This window comes from Drosophila rhopaloa, unplaced genomic scaffold, assembly GCF_018152115.1.
Source record: "Drosophila rhopaloa isolate 14029-0021.01 unplaced genomic scaffold, ASM1815211v1 contig_203, whole genome shotgun sequence".
In the NCBI taxonomy this organism is placed as follows: Eukaryota; Metazoa; Arthropoda; class Insecta; order Diptera; family Drosophilidae; genus Drosophila; species Drosophila rhopaloa.
In genome coordinates, this window is record NW_025335088.1 from 1,504,633 (window position 1) to 1,531,360 (window position 26,728).

A 26,728-nucleotide genomic window follows, 5' to 3' on the forward strand; every position below is an offset into this window, starting at 1 on the left:
ATCCTGATACTTTAAGGATTCATATATATAAAGCTATCAGTAAGAAAACTGGGGCTCCCCAAGTGGCCCCAATCGATTCCAATTGGAAAAAAGGTCAATTTTTCTTTCAAAAATTCTGGACGCTAAACCGTTTTAGCAATCGAATCCGTTTTCGCCCAAAAATAGTTTAAGACATTATAAATGTTTAAAAAATTTGACCGCTTAGATTTAAGGCTTTTTACTATTTTTAACACCCGTTCTAAAATTACAATTTAGCCAAAAATATCTTCAAACTGAGAATCAAAAATTCCTTCGGTAAAGTTTTTCCTTAAGCTTTAACGATTCATTTAATGGTTTCACCAAAGCTCTAGCTATCTTCTAAACAAAGAAATTAAGCAAAAAGTCGATCTTTTATCGAATTTAAGTGTCTCCATAAGCATCATACGTTTTCTGCCTGCATATTGCTATCTCTCTCTGCATTTTCATACAAATTGTCAACAAATTGTCATTTACACTGACTTTAGTAAAGCATTTGACTCTGTAAATCACTTACTTCTTATTCATAAACTTGACCTTTTAGGTTTTCCAGTTGATCTGCTTAAATGGATTTCAAGTTATCTAAATGGCAGGTCACAAAGGGTCCTTTTTAAAAATTCAATTTCTGAAATTCTCCGTGTTACCTCCGGTGTCCCACAAGGGAGCCATCTGGGTCCGTTACTTTTTACATTATTTATTAACGATCTTCCCTCAATTATAAGTCATTCTCGCGTACTTATGTACGCAGATGATGTTAAGTTGTGCCTGCAGTATAAGGACATTTCCTGCCATTTAGACTTGCAATCCGATCTAGATAATTTTCAAAACTGGTGCCGAGATAATTTACTAAATTTAAACGGCTCCAAGTGCAAGCTGATGACTTTTTATCGGGCCAATCCGATATACGCGATTTACACGTTAAGTGGCAGCTCTTTGGATAGAATAACTCTTGTAAACGATCTTGGCGTTCTCTTGGACCCTAAACTAAAATTTTCTAATCACATTTCGTCCATGGTTAATAAAGCCAGAGGAGTGCTTGGATTTATTAAAAGGTGGTCAAAAGAATTCGATGATCCTTATTTGACTAAAACTTTATTTATTTCACTAGTCCGTCCGATTCTGGAGTATGGGTCTCCCGTCTGGAGTCCACAATACGGAATACATATTGGTCGTATTGAATCTGTACAAAAAAACTTCCTTCTTTTTGCTTTACGGCGCCTAAACTGGGATGCAAATCTTATCTTACCTTCTTATTCTAGTAGACTTCTTTTGATTAATTTACCATCCCTAGCCAACCGTAGAACGATGCTTGGTACTATCTTTATTTATAACCTTATACATGGTGATATTGACTGCCCCGCCTTGTTAAGTCGGCTAAACTTTTCTGTGCCAAGTAGATTAACTAGAAATTATATTCCCCTAATTTTAAATCATTGTAGATCTAACTATGCCTTGCATGAGCCTTTCAGAGTATTATGTTCTGACTATAATAGACTTTTTCCTGTAATATCAAATCTTGACTCTCTGCCGCTCCTAAAACGATTAATACTTGCTTCATTGGCACAAGATTGATCTAACTATTACTTTTTTTCCGGGACCTTTACCTTTATTTTCCTATCTCGCGTCTATCCTATCGCGAATCGTGCCGTACGATACACGGCTGCGCCCCTCGGTCGGTTGAGCGGGTAAGTGGGCCGTGGGACTCCGCGCGAAAAAAAAAAAAAAAAAAAAAAAATGATTCCATCTCCCTTCCTCTCTCTCTGCCTTGCATTTCCGTACGCTTCCTTAAAAATATAAAATGAGCTTTAATACGGTTTTAATATCTGTAGACATTAGTTTATAGTTATTGGTGACCCAAAAGATTGCAAAGACTTCAAAATGGTCATTAACGCTGATAAAAAGCCAGCAAATGCTCATAGAGGTCGTTATAATGCACCTCAAACAAATGAAGTGGGTTTGGTATTAGTGATCAACAATTTTCAAGTCGGGACATTGTTATTGAGAGTCATAATAGCAAAGTGAACTTTAAAGATCTTATGACTGTCTACAATATCCATTAATTTTTTGCCACGGATATGATGGATATTCCATAAATATTCCCCAACGGGATCCGTTAACAAAAATGATCTAAAGAAGACTGTATCTGCATTTAGCTTTTACAGTTATCGAATAATTCTAAGGGAGACTAAAGTCAATCACGTGCATTATTATTGAGCTCTGTTTAATCAATTTTTGGTTGATATGAGTGCAAAAATGGAAACCGAACGGCTTAATTATATTCGAGCAAATCAAAAAAAGTTGGGAGCAGAAAGTTACATATGTACATCTTCAAGACGCTATAGGTAGGGGAGATGCAGATATGACTCAACTTGGTCAGATGGTGATTTTACCTTCAACTTTTACAGGCTCTCCTCGATATATGCATGAAAAGACCCAGGATGCTATGACTTATGTCCGACATCATGGCCGACCTGATACTTTTATAACATTTACCTGTAACCCTAAATGGGAGGAAATAACGAATGAGTTGTTTCCAGGCCAAAATCCTCAGAATCGTCATGATCTGATATCTCGAGTCTTTCATTTAAAAGTTAAAACATTAATGGCGCTGTTGGTTAAAGGCCAATTGTTTGGTGAAGTACAGTGTTTTATGTATTCTATTGAATAGCAAAAACGTGGTCTGCCCCATGTTCACATACTTATTACATAAGAAAAGTAGGATATTGGGGTTATCCATCGCAAGCGAAGCTGCGGGCACCCTGCTAGTATTATATATTCTTGATCAGGATCAATAGGGGAGTCGATATAGTCATGTCCGTCTGTTTCAATACCGTTTGCGAGCTCAGTTTAAAAGCTAGCGATCTGAAGAGCAGTCGTCCTAAAACATGTGTACGCAAATCAAGTTTGAAAAGCGCCCCGATCGGACCTCTATATCCTATAGCTCCCATAGGAACAATCGGATATAACGTTATTAACACTAATCTCCAAAATCTAGCTATTGTAGTTTCCGAAATCATGACGTTCATACGGATCTCGATCTACTCGGCTATCGATCCTGATCAAGAATATATATATATTTTATGGGGTCGAAAAAATTAAGTAATTTTCAAGTTATGGAGTCTAACTACAGCGGAAAATCTAACTTTCATCTCTGGGGCAAATTGTCGATTTAATTGTAAACTAGTACAATAGACCTAAATAATTGTAATAATAATATTACAATATTTTAAATATTTAACAGTGCCATTCGTATGTGGATAATTCAGTAGTTTTTTGTAGAAGTGTGGCCTGCCACTCTTTTTTACGAATATGAACTTTACAATTTTTGTTTAAAAAGGAAATATTTCTGCAAAATCGAAAAGCAAGTCGAGTGAAAATTTGGTCAATAAATTTTTAAGCTGAGAAAACCGCGTTTTCCTGCTGTTATATCCCCGTTACCATCTGCATACACTTTCCTCAAGCCTTTAAATGCATATAAAATCGATTAACCTACGCAATGTTTTGACTTTGTTGAAGTACCATCTTCTAGGGTTTAAATCCGTGAGTATAATTAAATTGGAAAGTCTACAAGAAAAAAAGATTAAGAAATTGAATCTGTTGAGGTGCCTGTTGTTAGAGCAGAGTGTTTCTTAGGTCAAAAAAGAACGGAAAAACACAACAAAAACCCTGAGAAATTGCTTGCAAGAACTTAGGGCAGTTATGATCTCTTAATTACCAAATAATTATCAGTAATTACAAAAAAAAAACGAATATTAAGTTAAAATTATATTGTTTTCTAATTTCTTTGTATAGCAGCAGACATGTCTTGCCAAAGTAGTTAAGAATATCTTTTGAGCTGACGTTCGCCAGCTGTTTGCCTCTCGCTCTCTCTCATAGCTGACGAACAGATTTCGTCGATCTGAGTACTAGGCTTAAAAAACGTTGTCAAAGCAGAGTTTTTCTTATGTCAAAAATTATGGGAACCCAAAAATCTCCTTCAAGAATTTAGGGCAGCTATGGTCTCTAAATTACCAATAACTAAAAAAAGACAACTGGTAAATTTAAATTACATTGTTTTCTAATTTATTCGAATGGCGGCAGACATGTCTTGCCAAAGTAGTAGACTATTTCCCGGATATCAGATTTTTATACCCTTGCAGAGGGTAATATAATTTTGGTCAAAAGTGTGCAACGCAGTGAAGGAGACATCTCCGACCCTATAAAGTATATATATTCTTGATCAGGATCACCTCCTGAGTTGATATAGCCATGTCCGTCTGTCTGTTTCTACGCAAACTAGTCTCTCAGTTTTAAAGCTATCGAATTGAAACACACACCCTTCTTTCCTTTGCACGCAGTATATAAGTCTGAACGGCCGGGATCGGCCGACTATATCCTATAGCCGCCATATAACTGATTGATCGGAAATGCCATAACTTTGGTGTTTGTTGAGTTAGGAAGTTGGGATTTTTATGAGTATTAAGAATGCATCATATGAATAATATTGGAGAAAATAATTTACAGAGTATTCTGCAAGGGTATATCAACTTCGGCTCCGCCCGAAGTTAGCTTTCCTTTCTTGTTATACCCTTGCAGAGGGTATTATAATTTTGGTCAAAAGTGTGCAACGCAGTGAAGGAGACATCTCCGACCCTATAAAGTATATATATTCTTGATCAGGATCACCTCCTGAGTTGATATAGCCATGTCCGTCTGTCCGTCCGTCTGTCTGTCCGTCTGTCTGTCCGTCTGTCTGTTTCTACGCGAACTAGTCTCTCAATTTTAAAGATATCGAATTGAAACTTTGCACACACCCTTCTTTCCTTTGCACGCAGTATATAAGTCGGAACGGCCGGGATCGGCCGACTATATCCTATAGCTGCCATATAACTGATTGATCGGAAATGCCATAACTCTGCTGTTTGTTAAGTTAGGAAGTTGGGACTCTCTATGGGTATTATATTTGGCCAATTAATCCGACCTACCAAATTTCATAAGGATCGGTCGACTATATCTTATAGCTGCCATATAACTGATTGATCGGAAATGCCATAACTTTAGTGTTTGTTAAGTTAGGAAGTTGGGATTTTCTATGGGTTTTATTTTTTCCCAATCAATCCGACATATCAAATTTCATAAGGATCGGCCGACTATATTCTATAGCTGCCATATACATAACTGAACGATTGGAAATGCCATAACTTTGGTGTTTTTAAAGTTAGGAAGTTGGGATTTTTTATGAGTATTAAGAATGCATCATATGAATAATTTTGGAGAATATAATTTGCAGAATATTCTGCAAGGGTATTTCAACTTCGGCTCCGCCCGAAGTTAGCTTTCCTTTCTTGTTTTTGAATTTTAACTGCTTGTTAACAAGCCCATCTTGGCTTGAACGCGACTGTAGCGCGTTCAATACTGGTGAACTCTCAAAAATGCTGTCACACTGGAAATGAATTTTGGGTGAATTTTAATCTTTTGGCATGCGCTTCTCCTTTAACAATTTAAAAAATGGAGGAAAAAAAATTTTTTAAGTTCTTTGTACAACGGTAGACTTGTCTGGCCAAGGTAGTTGTAATATCTTTAAAGGTCTCTTACGATTTTTGAATTTTAACTGCTTGTTAACAAACTGATTGACACTACGGCCGTAGCACGCTCAATTCTGATGAACGCTCGAAAATGCAGTCACACGGGAAAGATTAAAGTTTTTCCGCTAGCGTTTTCCGATCTAAGTACTAGGCCTTTAAACAGAATAGGCTCTGGTAAAAATAAGTTTTTAAAAATAGTTATTTTGTAGTGATTTTAACGGTAATGTATTAAAATGTATTGGGAATAGAGATAAACAAGTCTACTAAACTATCCATACATTTTGTTTTACTTAAAATTAAGGAAATGAAATGCAATGTTCTTAGTATTTCGAACCGCGATATTATAAATATCATGAGTTAACAAGAAAGAAAACAAACTTGGGCAAGCCGAAGTTTATACACCCTTGCAGTTATTACAAATCGACTACGTTTCGATGCCTATATTACCAAAAACAATGAAGCTATGTCGATTTTGCGCTGCATTTTGCCATCGTTTCTAATGCAGCTATGTATATAATATTTTTTTCCGATTTTGACAAAACTAAAGCGTACTTTTCATTACAATGTTTTCACAAATTTTCATCGAAAAAAAAAATAAATGAGCCGTTCACAGCCAAACTCCGTAGGCGCCTACAAAAAAAGATTTTGCGGTGAACAGCATAACTCGTTACTGGATCAGAAGTCAGAAACGTAAATTTAGCCTACAAATTCGATATATTAGTTATTATAAAATGAAAAATAATCATTAAAAAAAAACTCGACGCCAGTACCTGCAAATTTAGGTACAGAAATTGTGTGCAAAATTTCAACACGATTCGTCAAGTAGATTTTGCAGGATCGTGTTCATCGATTTTAAAATGGAAACTTTTTAGGAGGGTGTTTTAAAGTTTTGGACACCAAAAAACGAGCCAAATTACCTACGTTGCACTGCCCATAACTTCGGAAGTTTTACTCGGATCAATATTAACGCAATATTCTTCAAAGCATTCAGAAAAAAAAGTACAAAAATTTAAATTCCATACGATTAAGCTTTAATGCTAGAGCATTTGGCTTCAAAAAGCTCGTTTTAACGATCGGCAGCTAACCAGCGGCTAGGAGAGTCTAATAGCTTACGACTGTAAAATTGCGATTTCAGCGCAGAGAGTAGATCTTTAGCTCGACGAAAACGATCTCTAGCAATGCCGAAACAGTTAATAAGCCCCTTCAAATCGCCTTTAGATTGGCGCACTTGGTGTGCACCATATATTGATACAGCCAGAAAATCATGATAGTTCAGCCCTAATTACCAGACTTTATTTTTGACTGAAACAGCCCAAATTATTATACCCTTGCAGAGGGTATTATAATTTTGGTCAGAAGTTTGTAACGCAGTGAAGGAGACGTTTCCGACATTCCCATAAAGTATATATATTCTTGATCAGGATCAATAGGGGAGTCGATACAGCCATGTCCGTCTGTCCGTCTGTTTCAATACCGTACGTCCTTCGTAAGGGTATAAAATCTTCGACCTGCCTAGTTGTGACTAGCAGTGAATTGGGACTGCTCATGTGCAAAGTAACTAAATAAGCTCTTAGCAGATAATTTAATATTATTATAGAATTTGCGTTGCTACTTATACTTATTACTACTATTAATTGTAAGTAAAGTGTTTGCTATCAAGTGCGAAAAGCAAGGGCGTTGAATAGCATTGTCGAAAAACACCACCATTAATTTGTATTTTTATTGTTGCGCACCCTCAATGTAAAAATATAACCAGTTCTATCAGATAATAAACAGGTATCTGGTTTCAAATGTTTCGTTCCAACATCTGTCGCAACCGCCCAATTACGACACCAAGTCGAAGCTCATATAACTCAATTAGAGCAGTCCTTTACCCAACAATGAAAATGCGCCATTCAATTTCCAGGCTGACTTTGATATTACTTTTAGTTTAAATAAGGAGCTATTTTATTTTGCTTATAATACAATTGTTTGTTTTTTATTTCAGGCATGAAATTTAAAGAAGAGAATGGTTTAAAATTATTGCCACTTTTTGTGGTGGAGATTACATAAACTCATAATAAAATTACACATAAAATCGCAATAAAACTTTATTTTTAAAAAAAATGTTCCTAGTTCAAAAAATTTTCTGTAAATATGTCCAAGAATATTTTTTTCAAATGAAGAAATAATTGCAACAAATCAATATTGGTCGAAAAGCCAGAAAAAATGTATATATTTAAGTAAAACAAGAAAGGAACAAGCCGAAGTTTATATACCCTTGCAGTTATTATTATTTCCTTTCTTGTTGGAAACATATAATTAGCCACTCGGGTTGACACAGTAACTAATGGCAGTTTATAAGTGAATGTATTCTGTATTTGTATCTTAAGAATAATTAATAAAATATGCAAAATAAACTTTAACTATAAAATTTGGTTTTAGAATAAAAATATGAAAAATTCCTGATATAAAAAACGTTTCTGTTAGTCAGCTTAGGTTAGTCAAAATGAGGAATCGTTATAAAAAAATTGTTTCCTTAACACAACTTATAGATAAATGTGCCCTAGAATTTATGGCGAATTTATGTTTAATGTTTATGCACTTGTAGACGGTACACATTATGATTTCAGTGAAAACGCAACGCAGAGAAAGGCACTTTTCCGACCCTATAATGTGTATATGTATATTCCTGACCAGCTTCACCAGGAGAACCATTCCGTCTGTCCTTTTCTACTCCAACTTGCCCCTCAGTTTTTAAGATATTTGGATGAAACTGTGCAAAAAGTTCTTGTTCTGTTGTAGTATACATATACTCCCATAGAAGTAATGGCCAAAAAAGAGAAATAATATTATAGGCAAGATATAGTAATATCTAGTTTTAATGATTTCCGAATTTTGAACACTCAGAACGTCCCCCCGTGGATACACCGCTGCATGAGTCATATCAATGTATAGAGCTGTGTTCATGTAGCTTAGCGAGTTTCAATGGCTTCTATTCCCCAATGGGATTTATTGGTTGTAAACCGATTATACGCTCAGAGTACTTCAACACCGGCTTCCGAAGCAACTTGGCCGAGCGCCAATGGCAGCCCAACAAACCCTATATAAGAATAATTGTTGTTCTAGTCACCAGCCACCGCCAACCACCCACCACCCACCGCCCACTCCACTTGTCCATATTTAAAGTCACTCTGGCCCATCCCCAAGATGCGCTGAGCAGCTCCGTTCCATTTATTTCATTAGTGTCGTGTCCCCCTTCTTCACATCGCTGATACGCCTTATTGTTGGTGTTATCCTTGCATGACTGAAGCGCTGTTGCTCCGTTACTGTTAAAATTACACATTTTTGTGGTTGCTTCCTGTTGTGCGTGCGTCTTGGGATTAGCTGGCCTTTGTCCTTGTCCCAGACCTGGTTCGGCTTGCTGTTTAAATACCGTTTAACAATTTCCCGTCGGCGAGCAGTGGCAATCTTGTTTGTGCCTTTCAGCTAATAGCAAATGAGCAAGACCTACCTACACTCATAAAAGTAATAATGTCTAAGTTTTAGAATTTGGTCTAAAAATGTAATGCATATAAATTAAGATACAAATATTATTATTTTTTTAAATACATATTGGAAATTACCCTTAAGCCGGACATGATGCGTTTCTAAGAACATACTAATATGTAACTAAGCAAGGCTGCAACTTGCAAATTTTTGTGATTTGATGTGCCCATATCCAGCAAATTAAGTGAAATGCGAAAGTGAGCCTAAAAAGAAAGATTTAGATTATGTTTAGATTTATTAAATAAATTTCAATAAATATGAAATATTGTTAGTCTAATTTTTTAACCCAAATATGGTCGATGTTTACTCTTTTTTTATTAACAATACAGTAAAAAATAAAAATAGGAAAGTTATAAAAATTAATAAAACATTTCCAATATCAATCAAAATAACAAAAAAATATTAAATAGGAAAAATCATTCAAAAACAGTTTGAAAGAGTTTTTTTTACTAGTGTATGCTTTCTACCCTCGTATCCGATTTCGCTGGTTATCATGGATGCATGTACATATGTATGTATTTTCTATTGTTAGTTAAGGCTTGACGAAATACATTAACTCCTTTGGGACTAGTGATTATCAAACAATTTGCACGCATTATGTTCTTATGTTTGACTGGAATCATTCAAATTATCATTCAATAAAGTAAGTATTGAGGTGAATCAACGAAAAAACAAGAAAGGAAAGCCGAAGTTGATATACCCTTGCAGAATACTCTGTAAATTATATTCTCCAAAAATTATTGATATGATGCATTCTTAATACTCATAAAAAATCCCAACTTCCTAGCTTTAAAAACACCAAAGTTATAGCATTTCCAATCGTTCAGTTATATGGCAGCTATAAGATATAGTCGGCCGATCCTTATGAACTTTGGTAGGTCGGATTGATTGGCCAAAAATAAAACCCATAGAAAATCCCAACTTCCTAACTTAACAAACACCAAAGTTATGGCATTTCAGATCTATCAGTTATATGGCAGCAATAAGATATAGTCGGCCGATCCTTATGAAATTTGGTAGGTCGGATTGATTGGCCAAATATAAAACCGATAGTAAATCCCAACTTCCTAACTTTACAAACACCAAAGTTATGGCATTTCAGATCTATCAGTTATATGGCAGCTATAAGATATAGTCGGCCGATCCTTATGAAATTTGCTAGGTCGGATTGATTGGCCAAATATAAAACCGATAGAAAATCCCAACTTCCTAACTTTACAAACACCAAAGTTATGGCATTTCAGATCTATCAGTTATATGGCAGCTATAAGATATAGTCGGCCGATCCTTATGAAATTTGGTAGGTCGGATTGATTGGCCAAATATAAAACCCATAGAAAATTCCAACTTCCTAACTTTACAAACACCAAAGTTATGGCATTTCCGATCAATCAGTTATATGGCAGCTATAGGATATAGTCGGCCGATCCCGGCCGTTCCGACATATATACTGCGTGCAAAGGAAAGAAGGCTGTGTGCAAAGTTTCAACTCGATAGCTTTAAAACTGAGAGACTAGTTTGCGTAGAAACAGACAGACGGACAGACAGACGGACATGGCTATATCAACTCAGGAGGTGATCCTGATCAAGAATATATATACTTTATAGGGTCGGAGATGTCTCCTTCACTGCGTTGCACACTTTTGACCAAAATTATAATACCCTCTGCAAGGGTATAATAACACAGAATTTGAAATGGTGTGCATACCCTTTACAAAAATAAATTGGTTCAGGATCAAGTCCGGTGAAAGAGAAAACTTAGAAAATTGGAGCTGTTGGGCCTAGTTTGTCAAAATGCTATAGTTTTCAGTCTGATTTAAAATGAATGACACCCATCTTGCTGTAAATCCGATGCTCCGTTTAAAAATTAAACAGAAAACGAAACGGAAGATAGCTTCGGCAAGACAAGGTTTGAACACTCTTGCCAATTTTCTATACTCTTGCAGAGGGTATTATAATTTCACTCAAAAGTTTGCAACGCAGTGAAGGAGACATTTTCGACCCATAAAGAAAATCTATGTTCTTTATGGGTCGAAAATGTCTCCTTCACTGCGTTGCAAACTTTTGAGTGAAATTATAATACCCTCTGCAAGAGTATAGAAAATTGGCAAGAGTGTTCAAACCTTGTTCAAACCTTGATCAGCATCACAAGGAGAGTCAACTATCCGTCCGTCGGTTTCTACGCAAACTAGTCCCTTGTACTAAAAACAATGAAGCTGTGTAAATGCATTCTTAATACTCATAAAAAATCACAACATCCTAACTTTAAAAACATTAATGTTATGGCATTTCCAATCGTTCAGTTATATGGCAGCTATAAGATATAGTCGGCCGATCCTTATGAAATTTGGTACGTCGGATTGATTGGCCAAAAATATGGCAGCTATAGGATATAGTCGGCCGAATCCGCCTACATCCTACTACATTTCATAAGTATCGGCCGACTATATCTTATAGCCGCCGTGTAACTGAACGATTGGAAATGTCATAACTTTGGTGTTTTTTAAAGTTAGGAAGTTGGGACTTTTTATGAGTATTAAGAGTGCATCATATGAATAATTCTGGAGAATATAATTTACAGAATATTCTGCAAGGGTATATCAACTTCGGCGCCGCCCGAAGTTAGCTTTCCTTTCTTGTGTTTTTTTTTTTTAATTTTGTTTCCCGATTGATTCTATGGGAGCTATATCCGATTCGTTCCGACTTATATACCACCTGTAATAGAAAGACAACTTTTGGGAAAGTTTCAAGCAGATAGCTTTAAAACTGAGGGACTAGTTTGCGTAGAAGCGGACGGTCAGACGGACGGACGGACATGGCTAGATCAACTCTCCTGGTGATCTTGATCAAGAATACTTTATAGAGTCGGAAATGTTTTCTTCACTGTGTGGCAAACTTTTGACTGAAATTATAATACATTCTGCAAGGGTATAAAAATCAAATACAAACTGTTCACTGACGCCCGTACAGTCTTAGGTTTTGCCGTTCGTTTTTCACAAGCGACCGTGGCTCAATTCGATGTCTTCGAACTCACGCAAGGGAGACCTGGATTCGAATCCCACCGACGGACCCATAAAAACTCCAAAGTTAAGGCATTTCCAATCGTTATGGCAGCTATAGGATGTAGTCGGCCGATCCTTATGAAATTTGGTAGGTCGGATTGATTGGCCAAAAATAAAACCCACAGGAAATCCCAACATAGAATATCTTTTCGACTAATAAGATCCCTTAAGTTGACTATGTCCTATATTTGTAGGCTTATATATACGCTGTCATCATTTTCGTCAAACTGTAAGGTTATTATAACATCGGCATGTCGAACTAAGCTACATTCTGATTTTAATCCCTTGCAGAGAGTATAATAATTTCAGCTAAAAGTTTGCAACGTTCATATTAATTCCGAGAAATAGTGTTTTTTATAAATATACCAACCTACCTACCTAAATATACCTACATAACTGAAAAATTAACAATCGGGGAAAACGGAAATAAAATTATAACTTCGTTGTTTCTTAACAAATACCCGAATATCGACAAAGCTTTATTTTTTTAAGCATCAACATCGAAATAAAGAATATTTAGTTAACTTTGTAAATGTAAACATAATCTTATAGTCTTAGGTATAATAATTTATAAATTAATTTTTTTATAAATAGAATAGGATTTTTAGAAAATTTGGGTTGGACATCGAAAGCATAATTAAATTGGCATCGACTTTTCATGGTTGCATTTGAAATCACTTCACAACTTTAACCGCTCATATTTAAAGCTGGAACTTAATCAAATATAACAATCTATCAAACTAAACAAAAATATCGCCATAAAATAAAATCTCCTTAGTACTTGTTTTCAAAAACTATTTCCATAAAAAATTTCTATAAAGTGAAAACTTCTTTAATTTTTGAGTTCTTCCGGCTCGAGGTCAACAATTGTAAAATTTTTAAATAAAAGTTTATAAATTTTATTTTTTATTTTTTCCAATATATTTCGGTTGCACTTCGGCAACCGTCTTCAGGGCAACTATAATCAACATAAAACACATAAAATAACATAAATTTAGACCATAAAAACAAAGCTTTAAAAATTAATACTAGTTGTTATTAAGTAACTGTAGTTCAGTCTTATGTTTGTGGGTGTGTTTGTAACATGTAACATTTCTATGGTAAAGCGTTTTCTGTAATGTTGTTATTAAGTAACTGTAGTTCAGTCTTATGTTTGTGGGTGTGTTTGTAACATGTAATATTTAACATGTATGTAACATTTCTATGGTTCTGTAATGTTGTTCTTGTTCCAAAATAACCGTTGCTTCAAAATTTGGCGAGTGACCGATGGTTTTACAGTGGGCCATAAGTGCTGTTTTTTGTATATTAGCTTGGTGTCTTAATTTGAAGTCTGATCTGTGTTGTGATATTCGAGTTTTTAGTTTGGATTTAGTTGTTCCTACATATATTCTGTCACATTTTTCATTTATATCTCCATTGCATGGTATTCTATATACAACATTTTTTTTGTCAAACATTTGTATTTCGGACTTGGTCTTGTTGAATATTGGTCGTAGGGTATTGTTGGGCTTGTGTGCTTTTGTTATTCTTTGTTTATTGTAAACTTCTGACTTTTAAAGGCGTTCTGATAGTATTGGTATATATGTTACGGACATGTATTGTGTAGGTTCTCTACATTTTGTTTTTTGTTCCATGTTTTGGTGTCTTTTAATTAATGTTCTAATTAGATGGTTAGTGAAGTCGTTGTCCTTTAAAATTTGTCTTATTTCATTTTTGCTTTCTTCATGAAAAATTTTGTCCCAAATGGCTAGCATCCGTTGTATACAACCTACTGCTGTACTGATAATCATTGTTTTAGGGTGTTTTGAGTTAAAGTTGAGGATTCGTCCTGATGCTGTTGGTTTTTTTTATACCACTTTAGTTTTAGAATGTTCCCCTGTCTATGAACCATTGAGTCCAAATATGCTAGTCCTCCTTCTTCTTCCTGTTCCAGTGTGAATTTTATATTTTTATTGAAAGAGTTTAAAGAGTCAAGTGTGTTTTGTATTTCGTCTTCTTTTACTATTGCGAATAAATCATCCACATACTTCGTCAAAAGTCTTTATTTAAAAATTTTACAATTGTTGACCTCGAGCCGAAAAAACTCAAAAATTAAACACACATCAAAGGTCGCCAAAAAAAAAAAAAAAAAAAAGTGAAAACTTATTTCTAAAAATTCTCAATCTAACCCTGACTTTCACAATTGTGCTTTTCTTTACAGTTGAAATCGAAATTGTTACTTATAAGAAAAACAAAATGCTTCTTACAATTAAAGATTTGTATATATGGCATTTAATTTTGTATTATGGCACATAATATGTTTATTTAAGTTAAGTTTGTTTTCCTTATTCTGTATTCTTCCACAAAGGTAAATGTTTTCCGCGGGATTGTGCCAGTTTGGTATCTTTCTGTGAGATGTTTCGATCTTTGAATTAAATTCGTTAAGTTTGCATTTCAAGAGCTTGTCTTGCTCGTATTTATATACATTTGTGATTTGAATAAAAGGAGAATGAATGAGTCGAAACGCTTACCTTTCTGTGTTACAATTTTTGACTGATCCGAGTAAAACTTACGAAGTTATGGGCAGTTGAACATGGGTAAGTTAGCTCGTTTTGTATTCGATTTTTGGTCCCAAACTTTCAAACGATCTCCTGAAAAGTTGCCATTTGCAAAGTCGGTGCACACGATTCTGCAAAATCTACTGGACAAATAGTTTTGAAATTTTGAACTGTACTTTTTTGCTAAATTCCTCAAGTAACTCTGTCGAGTTTTTTGTTTTTGGAACAATTTAATATTTTTACAACAACAAATAACTCGGTTTTTTTGTCGCAAATCGAGGTATTTGACTTTCAAGTGCGTTTAGAAATCAGAAAAAAATAAAATCTGTTTAAATAATAACATTTGATTTTTCAATTCAGATGATTCTGTGATTACTTACGATGTGCACCGCAAAACACCTTTTTTCGAGATGTCGCCGGAGATTGCATATATTTTTACACATATTGTTTAAATGTTGCATTATCACATGGGAAAACAAAAATTTTACGCTACTATTCGTATTGCTAAATGCTAGAAAATACCGATTTTGCCTCCTTCAAACTTCATTTCGTTTTAAAATCTTAATTTCACTGCTGTTTGGTTTCGGAAACGTAAAGCCAAATGTAAAAAGCAAAACGTAAATTTTAATGCACCTGTTTCTCTTTTATTCAAACACGTTTTAACTTTGAGATGGAGTTCGATAGCTATTCAAGAATTTGTTAAGTCATACTGGCAAGAGGCGTTCCGATAGCAATTACCACCTTTATAAAGACCGCATAAGGATTCTTTTTTCTTTTCTAAAAGATCAGAAGAAATCTAATAGATTAATGGTATGCCTTACCTATCTTAATAAAATTAACAAAGCATTTCCAAAATTTCATAGATATTTACATTTTTTTACTTATTTATAATACTTTTTATAAAGCTAAATAATGTTAAATCAAGATAAGACCTTAATCAGTTCGCACAAGATGTGATAATTAGACATTGATCTGAATTTTGTAGGCAAATACCACAAAATATTTGATTAAGAAACTATTAAATTTGTAAAGGTATAAAAACTAGATATAAAATATGTTGTGAATATGTAAAATGTGTCGGAAATGTCATCAATAATTCATCGCATTTTAATCAGCCATGCATCGCATTTTCATCAGTAAATTATAATCCATTTTTATAAAAGTTTGCAATGCAGTGAAGGAGCCATTCCGACCCTAAAAGTACATATATTCTTGATCAGCATCACCAGGAGAGTCGATATAGCCATGTCCGGCTGATCAACTTTTGACTGAAATTATAATAGCCGCTGCAAGGGTATAAAAAGGTACACTATTTGGTTGAAGGGCGAGAATTGAAATTTTAACAACTGTTAAAATATTTTAAACGTGTTGATGTTGTGACAAATATTTTGAATAACACTTTATGCTTAACACTTTGAATATTTAAATAAATAATCACACCAGAATATCCGTAAAATTTAATTTTTAACTATTTAAAAAAAAACGCCAACTTTGATCCGTTCTCTGTGGTAATCAAATGCAAATGCATAAAAAAATCGTGAAAAAACAAAAAAAGAACTTCGAATAAGAAAGGAAGCTAACTTTGGCAAGCCGGAGTTTTTATAACCTTGCAGTTATTACAACAGGACTACATTTCGATTTCTATGGCTATATTACTAAAAGCAATGAAGCGATGTCGATTTTGCGCTGGATTTTGACATTGTTTTTATGACAGCTATATGACATTGTTGTCCGATTTTGACAAAACTAAAAGCGTAATTTTGATATAGTAAGTAATTACTATTACTACTTATGACTGCAATTATAATACTCTCTGTAAGGATATAACAAGAACAAGGGCTCCTTTAATCCTATTGTCCTTTCCTTTGCCTATTTGTCTTTACCTGCGTCAAAGCAGGTATATAAAAAATGTACTACTATGCTAAATATTCAGATTACGAATCCATTTCTTTTGAAAACTATCATAATGCTTCTTATTTTTAAAAGGTATATCCATTAAATAATATAACTAATAAGAATCGACTAGAATACCTATTACAAAAAAAAAATTATCTTATTTAAATTCTAAGGGTATACAACAGCCTTTGTGATTTTTTTTAGATTGTCCTCCTTCTCTCAACTTATATTATGGGAAACAAAGAGAGTAAAAGAGGGATGGAACTTTTTTTGCGTTTCCTACGATCGTGCACAGCGAGTGTTGGCTCTGCCGGCGTCGCAGTCAGCATACTGATGAAAGGGCGATGAATTTTAGCTATGATGAATACATGCAAATATATATACATACATACATATGTACATAAGACTGTTGGCGGAACCCAGACAAACATGAATAAATGCAAAAACTACTTGTAAGCCTAGTACTCAGATCGACGAAATCTGTTCGTCAGATATGAGAGAGAGCGAGAGGCAAACAGCTGGTGAACACTTTTCATGAGGCTCTTTTTTCACCCCGGACTTAGATCGACGAACAAAATAAATCTTTCTTCATGGTGCAGAAATTCTTTCTTTCTCTCATCCTAAAAATATGATGATATTTTAATTTACCTTATATAAAAGGTGCAACAAACTGCGTTTCGCTTCGAACATGGGTTCGATAAATAAGACAGGCGATTTGTTTAAAACAAAATATTACATTTTTAAAATCTTTTGGCAGAGCTAAGAATAAAATAAAATAAAATTGTGTTCCAGTTATAACATGAAATAACAGTTTGTGGGTAAATCTCGAATTATAATCCGTATATGGTTTATTTACATAAAGACCCGCGTTTAACAAAGAACAATTATAAGTGGTTTTCATTAGGCTGGCCTTCTAAAGAACCCCATATAGCTTCATAATAGATGTCATTCTAATCGCCTCCAATTTTAAAAAGAAAGTGTCGAGTACAAACAATAATAATGATTCGTACAAACTGCTCACTCATACTGTATTTCAGTTTTGGTAAGATGATATGGAAGTATTAAATGACAAAGGGGATTATTTGGCAAATCTTAATCGCATTGCTGGAATCTTTCAAGTGGTTTTGCGGCTGGCAATCCAAAAAGGTGCCAAGTCTTGCTAGAAGTCGACAAGATTAAGAATCTAACAATGTGCATGCGTTCATGGCTCATCAACAATAGTTAGGTAGATTTTAAAAAATACAACTGTTCAAAATGTAAATACCAATAAACCTCTACTTAGATCGCTTCTGAAGTATGCTCAAAGAATTTTCCAGGAAAGGTGTAAAAAGAAACAAATAAATAGCACTAAAGCCGAGAACTAAAAAGTTTGAAAATCCTTAATGATATTTTCTGTCGTTCACTTATGGGCAATTCCATCTTAACAACTTCAAGATTAACGAAAACGGAAGCCAGTTTTGGCCAGCCCAAGTTTAAATACCCTTCTAGGTTTTTTAAAAAATAAAAACCAATTTTCGTCTTCTCACGTTGGCTCACTATGACATTTTCTCGTCTTACTGTCAAAATCGTTAGTACAGATAAAGGGCCTACTTTCCTTTAAGGCTCGACAAAATTAAAACTGATTTCGGAAGCCATATCACGAAGAAGAGAAGGCACAGCTTAGTTTCATTGATTCAATCATAGCAATTCGAAATCGCGCTATTTAGTCCTGAACGTTCGTTTGGCAGGATATAGGGTATAGTAAACATATTTACACATATGGCCGTGGCAGCCAGTCTTCGTCGCCCTTTCGAAAAAAGGTGGTGTTCACCATTGGGGTACTTTATCAGTTGTTAAAACAAAACCCCTTTTAAGGAGGTAAAAGGGTCGTGACGATCACACTTTCAACATACAAAATTTCTGATATCAAATTATTAACGATTTTCGTTCAGCATTAGATAAAAAGTTTAAATTGTTAAAGCGGGTAGAATGCGAAAAATTAAAAAACTGTATTTATTTAGTCGAATGTTTAACCATCTTTCGTCACAAAATTTATATTCAAACAAAAATAAAACCAATAGAAAATCCCTACTTCCTTACATTACAAACACCAAAGTTATGACATTTCCGATCAATAAGTTATATGGCAGCTATATGATATAGTCGCCCGATTCGGCTCGTTGCGACTTTTATAGTACCTGCAATAGAAAGACAACTTTTGGAAAATTTCAAGCAGATAGTTTTGAAACTGAGGGTCTAGTTTCCGTAAAAACGGACGGACAGGCGGACATGGCTAGATCGACTCTTCTGGTGATGCTGATCAAAAATATATATACTTTATAGGATCGGAAATGTCTCCACTGTCTTCACTGCGTTGCAAACTTGTTAATGAAATTATAATACCCTCTGCAAGAGTATAAAAGTTTCTGCAAGGCAAAGTGTATGTATTTATCTTAGAGCTTTTAACCCCATTTCAACCGAATTTCATTTTGGGTGACAGTACTTATCTAGTTTTATGCTTTTAGTTTCTGAGGCCGGTATCGTCCTAAATTTTGTTTAATCATTATACCCGTTACTCGTAAAGTAAAAGGGTATATTGTATTCGTGCAAAAGTATGTAACAGGTAGAAGGAACCGTTTCCGACCCTATAAAGTATATATATTCTTGTTCAGGATCACTAGCCGAGTCGATCTAGCCATGTCCGTCTGTCCGTCTGTCTGTCCGTCCGTATGAACGCTGAGATCTCGGAAACTATAATAGCTAGAAGATTGGCATTTTGCATGTAGATTTTAGGAATTCCTACGCAGCGCAAGTTTGTTTCAAAATGGAGCCACGCCCGCTCTGACGCCCACAAGCCACAAGCTGTGGCCACAGTTTTGATGCAATTATGAAAATTTTAATTAATATGTGTTTGTTTCGTCAATACCTATCGATTGGCCTAATAAAAGTTTGCCACGCCCACTCTAACGCCCAAAAACCCATTAAACGCTTAAGCCTGGCTAGCGCCTACATTTCTACAGTTGGCCAAAGTGCTCAACAGAGTCAACGTTAATTCTCGATAAGGATTTCTATTAAAGGAAATTGCGATGGCTTTCATTTGTCAATACCGAACTATATCCCAAAAACTATGCAAATCAAATCAAGTTAGCCAAATTGGAGGTATGAGTCAAACAATGGCGTATGTGTGTATGTATGTAAGCATACCCATATGTATGTATTTACATTGTACACAGTTGCAATTGCCCGGCAATTATAATATTAAGTTGTTTAGCTGAGTAACGGGTATCTAATAGTCGAGGCACTAGACTATAGCGTTCTCTCTTGTTATACCCTTGCAGAGGGTATTATAATTTTGGTCAAAAGTGTGCAACGCAGTGAAGGAGACATCTCCGACCCTATAAAGTATATATATTCTTGATCAGGATCACCTCCTGAGTTGATATAGCCATGTCCGTCTGTCCGTCTGTCTGTTTCTACGCAAACTAGTCTCTCAGTTTTAAAGCTATCGAATTGAAACTTTGCACACACCCTTCTTTCCTTTGCACGCAGTATATAAGTCGGAACGGCCGGGATCGGCCGACTATATCCTATAGCTGCCATATAACTGATTGATCGGAAATGCCATAACTCTGCTGTTTGTTAAGTTAGGAAGTTGGGACTCTCTATGGGTATTATATTTGGCCAATCAATCCGACGTACCAAATTTCATAAGGATCGGCCGACTATATCCTATAGCTGCTATATAACTGATTGATCGGAAATGCCATAACTTTGGTGTTTGTAAAGTTAGGAAGTTGGGATTTTCTATGGGTTTTATATTTGGCTAATCAACCCGACCTACCAAATTTCATAAGGATCGGCCGACTATATCCTATAGCTGCCATATAACTGATTGATCGAAAATGCCATAACTTTGGTGTTTGTAAAGTTAGGAAGTTGGGATTTTCTATGGGTTTTATATTTGGCTAATCAATCCGACCTACCAAATTTCATAAGGATCGGCCGACTATATCCTATAGCTGCCATATAACTGAACAATTGGAAATGCCATAACTTTGGTGTTTTTAAAGGTAGGAAGTTGGTATTTTTTATGAGTATTAAGAATGCATCATATGAATAATTTTGGAGAATATAATTTACAGAGTATTCTGCAAGGGTATATCAACTCCGGCTCCGCCCGAAGTTAGCTTTCCTTTCTTGTTATACCCTTGCAGAGGGTATTATAATTTTGGTCAAAAGTGTGCAACGCAGTGAAGGAGACATCTCCGACCCTATAAAGTATATATATTCTTGATCAGGATCACCTCCTGAGTTGATATAGCCATGTCCGTCTGTCCGTCTGTCCGTCTGTCTGTCCGTCTGTCCGTCTGTCCGTCTGTCTGTTTCTACGCAAACTAGTCTCTCAGTTTTAAAGATATCGAATTGAAACTTTGCACACACCCTTCTTTCCTTTGCACGCAGTATATAAGTCGGAACGGCCAGGATCGGCCGACTATATCCTATAGCTGCCATATAACTGATTGATCGGAAATGCCATTACTTTGGTGTTTGTAAAGTTAGGAAGTTGGGATTTTCTATGGGTCTTATATTTGGCCAATCAATCTGACCTACCAAAGTTCATAAGGATCGGCCGACTATATCCTATAGCTGCCATATAACTGATTGATCGGAAATGCCATTACTTTGGTGTTTGTAAAGTTAGGAAGTTGGGATTTTCTATGGGTCTTATATTTGGCCAATCAATCTGACCTACCAAATTTCATAAGGATCGGCCGACTATATCCTATAGCCGCCATATAACTGATTAATCGGAAATGCCATAACTTTGGTGTTTGTTAAGTTAGGAAGTTGGGATTTTCTATGGGTTTTATTTTTGGCCAATCAATCCGACCTACCAAATTTCATAAGGATCGGCCGACTATATCCTATAGCTGCCATATAACTGAACGATTGGAAATGCCATAACTTTGGTGTTTTTAAAGTTAGGAAGTTGGGATTTTTTATGAGTATTAAGAATGCATCATATGAATAATTTTGGAGAATATAATTTACAGAGTATTCTGCAAGGGTATATCAACTTCGGCTCCGCCCGAAGTTAGCTTTCCTTTCTTGTTTTTATATTGTTGATGCACAATAAACAGTACATACAAGTGGCTGAACGAAACCAAGCACGATCACATTAAATGTTTAGCGGATTACATATTCTGTAGATTCAAAAGCATCCATGACATATTGTGCATAAAAATAGTACCAAGCATAGTTCTACATTTTACTCGAAAAGACAAATTGAGCAATAGTAATTTAGTAGGGTAAGCCTTCTTCAACAGAAGAAATTTGTAAATATTCGGGACTGCAAACAATATTGTAAATTAGTACGGACAAAGGAAGTAAATAACAATTTAGTTGTGTAAAGATGATCAAATTCTTTCGACCATCGCCCAATAATTAAATTAAATTAGTTACTATTTAATTCAGAACAAGAAAGGAAAGCTAACTTCGGGCGGAGCCGAAGTTGATATACCCTTGCAGAATACTCTGTAAAATATATTCCCCAAATTTATTCATATGATGCATTCTTAATACTCATAAAAAATCCCAACTTCCTAACTTTAAAAACACCAAAGTTATGGCATTTCCAATCGTTCAGTTATATGGCAGCTATAGGATATAGTCGGCCGATCCTTATGAAGTTTGGTAGGTCGGATTGATTGGCCCAAAATAAAACCCATAGAAAATCCCAACTTCCTAACTTTACAAACACCAAAGTTATGGCATTTCCGATTAATCAGTTATATGGCAGCTATAGGATATAGTCGGCCGATCCTTTTAAAATTTGGTACGTCAAATTGATTGGCCAAATGTAAAACCCATAGAAAATCCCAACTTCCTAACTTTACAAACACCAAAGTTGTGGCATTTCCGATCGTTCAGTTATATGGCAGCTATAGGATATAGTCGGCCGATCCTTATAAAATTTGGTACGTCAAATTGATTGGCCAAATGTAAAACCCATAGAAAATCCCAACTTTCTAACTTTAAAAACACCAAAGTTATGGCATTTCCGATCGTTCAGTTATATGGCAGCCATAGGATATAGTCGGCCGATCCCGGCCGTTCCGACTTATATACTGCGTGCAAAGGAAAGAAGGGTGTGTGCAAAGTTTCAATTCGATATCTTTAAAACTGAGAGACTAGTTCGCGTAGAAACAGACAGACGGACAGACAGACGGACAGACAGACGGACAGACAGACGGACAGACAGACGGACAGACGGACAGACGGACATGGCTATATCAACTCAGGAGGTGATCCTGATCAAGAATATATATACTTTATAGGGTCGGAGATGTCTCCTTCACTGCGTTGCACACTTTTGACCAAAATTATAATACCCTCTGCAAGGGTATAAAAACTAGGGCGGTTTTGGAAATGTTATTTTTATACCAGTTACTCGTAGAGTAAAAGGGTATATTGTATTCGTGCAAAAGTATGTAACAGGTAGAAGGAAGCGTTTCCGACCCTATAAAGTATATATATTCTTGTTCAGGATCACTAGCCGAGTCGATCTAGCCATGTCCGTCTGTCCGTCTGTCTGTCCGTCCGTATGAACGCTGAGATCTCGGAAACTATAAAAGCTAGAAGATTGGCATTTTGCATGTAGATTTTGGGAGTTCCTACGCAGCGCAAGTTTGTTTCAAAATGGTGCCACGCCCCCTCTGACGCCCACAAGCCACAAGCTGTGGCCATAGTTTTGATGCTATTATGAAAATTTTAATTGATATGTATTTGTTCCGTCAATACCTATCGATTGGCCTAATAAAAATTTGCCACGCCCACTCTAACGCCCTAAAATCCATTAAAGGCTTAAGCCTGTCTAGCGCCTACATTTCCGCCTTTCATGGCGCCATCTAACGGATGACTTTGGAACAGCTGGCCAAGGTGCTCAACAGAGTCAACGTTAATTCTCGATAAGGATTTCTATTAAAGGAAATTGCGATGGTTTTCAGTTGTCAATACCGAACTATATCCCAAGAACTATGCAAATCAAATCTAGTTAGCCAAATTGGAGGTCTGAGTCAAACAATGGCGTATGTGTGTATGTATGTAAACATATACATATGTATGTATTTACATTGTACACAGTTGCAATTGCCCGGCAAAGATAACTCCTTTCAAAGAAAGCTATTCGCTATACCCGTTACTCGTGTTGTGCAAACATTTAGACTTTAATATACATAATACTATTTAATACTTAATCTTATATTAAGTTGTTTAGCTGAGTAACGGGTATCTAATAGTCGAGGCACTCGACTATAGCGTTCTCTCTTGTTTTAGACTTATTTGTATTAACAGAATTATATTTTTTCTTTTCACAATCATATTTAAGACCTTAAATGGAAATGGTTATTCTTGTCAATGTTATTCTTGAACATAAGGTAGTCACCATATTTCACCACAATTTTTATTTTTTTCGGAACTCTAAGCGATTTAAAGATTTACTCGCGGTTTGTGTCATTAAGATAAAATTAAAATTCAAGAAAATTTATGTTTATTTTGGGTTTTAATTCTGCCGTATAATTGTTTTGCAGTAGAAAACATAGGTCTCGACAGTGTCCCATGACTGACGTGGCAACGGCCATAAAACAATGTAGAGACGCCTATCGTCGATTCAAATCCTTTTGCGGTGTTCTATGTTTTCCACACAACAATTGTCGTTCCATTTTTTAACAAAAAAAAAATCATTTACCGATTTAGATGATTATTTTATAAGAAAGGGTAACACCAAAATTGTTTAATTCAATAATACAAATTGGGTTGCTAAATAATAATAAACAAATTACAACCCAATTTTTAGGAATTTTCGATTGGAATTCGGATGAATTCGTTCTTCTTCTCTAAACAAAAAAAGATGATCTTAAAATAATGTTATAAATTGTCAAATTGTTTAATTGTTACTATTCTAGGAAGGCCATTTTGAGTTACAATAAATTAGACAATCATAAAATATTGGTATGTGAACTTCATCCTGCCGTAGTTACCAATGGCTTCCACATAAACGTACTCATAAACATTTCCGTCACCATTTTTGTATACTCTTGCAGAGGGTATTATAATTTTGGTCAAAAGTGTGAAACTCAGTTTTCTCCGACCCTATAAAGTATATATATTCTTGATCACGATCGCGTCCTGATTGATATAAGCATGTCCGTCTGTCTGTTTCTACGCGAACTAGTCTCTCAGTTATAAAGATATCGAATTGAAACTTTGCACACACCCTTCGTTCCTTTGCTCGCAGTATATAAGTCGGAACGGCCGGGATCGGCGGAGTGTGGAATTTTTACGAGTGTTAAGAATGCATCATATGAATAATTTTGGAGAATATAATTTACAGAATATTCTGCAAGGGTATATCAACTTCGGCTCCGCCCGAAGTTAGCTTTCCTTTCTTGTTATATAGGAAATTTTTCGTTATTAAAGAGATTAATTTGTCATTACTTAAGTACATTTAATATATTTTAAATTAAGTTTAACTTTACTATTAATTATAATTTGTGGAACTCGGTAAAGTGGTACTAAAATATTTTATGATAATCAAAGATATGGAACATTGGTTCGTCGTGTCGACGGTTTTTCTTTTATTGGCATGTTTTCAAAAACAGTTTAATTAAAACGTAAGCCCGTATATAAGCAATCTGGTGGCGTTTTTATTGATTACCCACAATGCAAATTCGGTATACCTTGATCCCATTCATATAAAAGAAAATTATGTAAAGCTGTGTATGTGTATATGGAATCTATACACTGCAGTGTTTACAATAGGAGTTAACAGTAATGCAAGTTGTTCTCGATTTTCTTCCCTGCTCGGAAGTGCGGGTGCTAGAACAAGACAGGTGTAGGTGTGTTTGCTTTGTTCAAGTCCTCTTCCCACCTTTCAGTGCGCCCAAAAGAGATAGCGCTAATGCCGGAACAGACTGCAGAGGACCGGCCAAATATCGCCGACTACAACTGTATACCACCCCCAGAGCGCAGAGTGAATCTGGCCAATGGAAAACGACAGTTCAGGGCGGGGCGTGGCCGGCTAAGACCATCCATACCGTTGGCACCCTTGTGCCCAGGTCTTCAGCCATTTTGGCCGTACTCAGACATAGTTTGAACTTCGCGTCGACCACACGTTCCTGATTTCATTTAAATTGATGTCCCAGCAAATAAAATATTTACAATACATATTGTGGTAAAATTTTGTGTACTACATAAAAACCAGTGCTTCTGAAGTGGTTCCGAATAATTAGTGTTGTTAATATATACATAAATTTGTATGGTAAATGATTACCTGTGAAAGTGATTACGCTTAATAACGGTTAACACTAATCAATACCTTGAAGATAACGTGAATTTATGCGGACATGCTGAAATTATATCGTACCGTTTGCGCAAATAAATTGTAAGTTAAGACAGAAAAAGTCAACTCGGGTTTCAAAAATTTTAAACTTACCGTACCCCCAAAAAAATAGTCATAGAAAGTTTAGTTTCATGAATTCTGCACTATTGAATTTTAAAAATTTGTTAACGTAATGATTAAATAACTTCGATAGTATTAAAATACAGCTTTCGAAGTCATCAAATAATGGCGCTAACATGCCTTTAGTATACATGTTAAAATGTTAGTATAACACTTTTACTATTTGTTGAGAGCTGTATTATACATTAAACCATATTCAGTTTTTGTGTGGAAGTGCCTCCCCATAAACGGAACACCGAATTTTTTTCATATTTATTTTTACTTATTTATTATTGTTATTAAAATGAGTATACATATATTCTTATATTTATATTTATATAATTTTGTTCTTACTTAGCTATTAAAAGTGCTGTTGTGTTTGAAAAGCTGAAAACAATTTAATTTGTAATTAAAACGTAAAAGTAAATATACAAATAAATAGAATTTGTTTGACTGATCTCTCAAAATGGAAGTATATACAAACGTTGTGCATTATGAAATCTTAAAGATATACATCATTTTAATTTCTTAGGAATGGTTATCACTTATTTTTCTCACGCGTATCGATACAAACACGTAACTACATATGTGTATGTATATCTGTATATCTGTACTTGTAAGCAGTACAATTTGTGTGCATTTTTTTTA

At 35.2% G+C, this 26,728-nt stretch overlaps 1 protein-coding gene across 3 annotated transcripts in view; it reads left to right on the forward strand.

The window, feature by feature from the left end:
* The window catches only part of LOC108044937, a 41,952-nt gene that overhangs the window by 969 nt on the left and 14,255 nt on the right, over positions 1-26,728 (forward strand). For 2 of the 3 annotated variants that reach the window (XM_017124102.2, XM_017124101.2), the window contains exon 1: positions 25,743-26,023. The exons of the other annotated variant lie outside the window; for it this stretch is intronic. The gene's annotated coding sequence lies outside the window, so the exon portion shown is untranslated. Of the gene's footprint in view, positions 1-25,742; positions 26,024-26,728 lie in introns of those variants that run through there. 3 annotated transcript variants of the gene reach the window in all.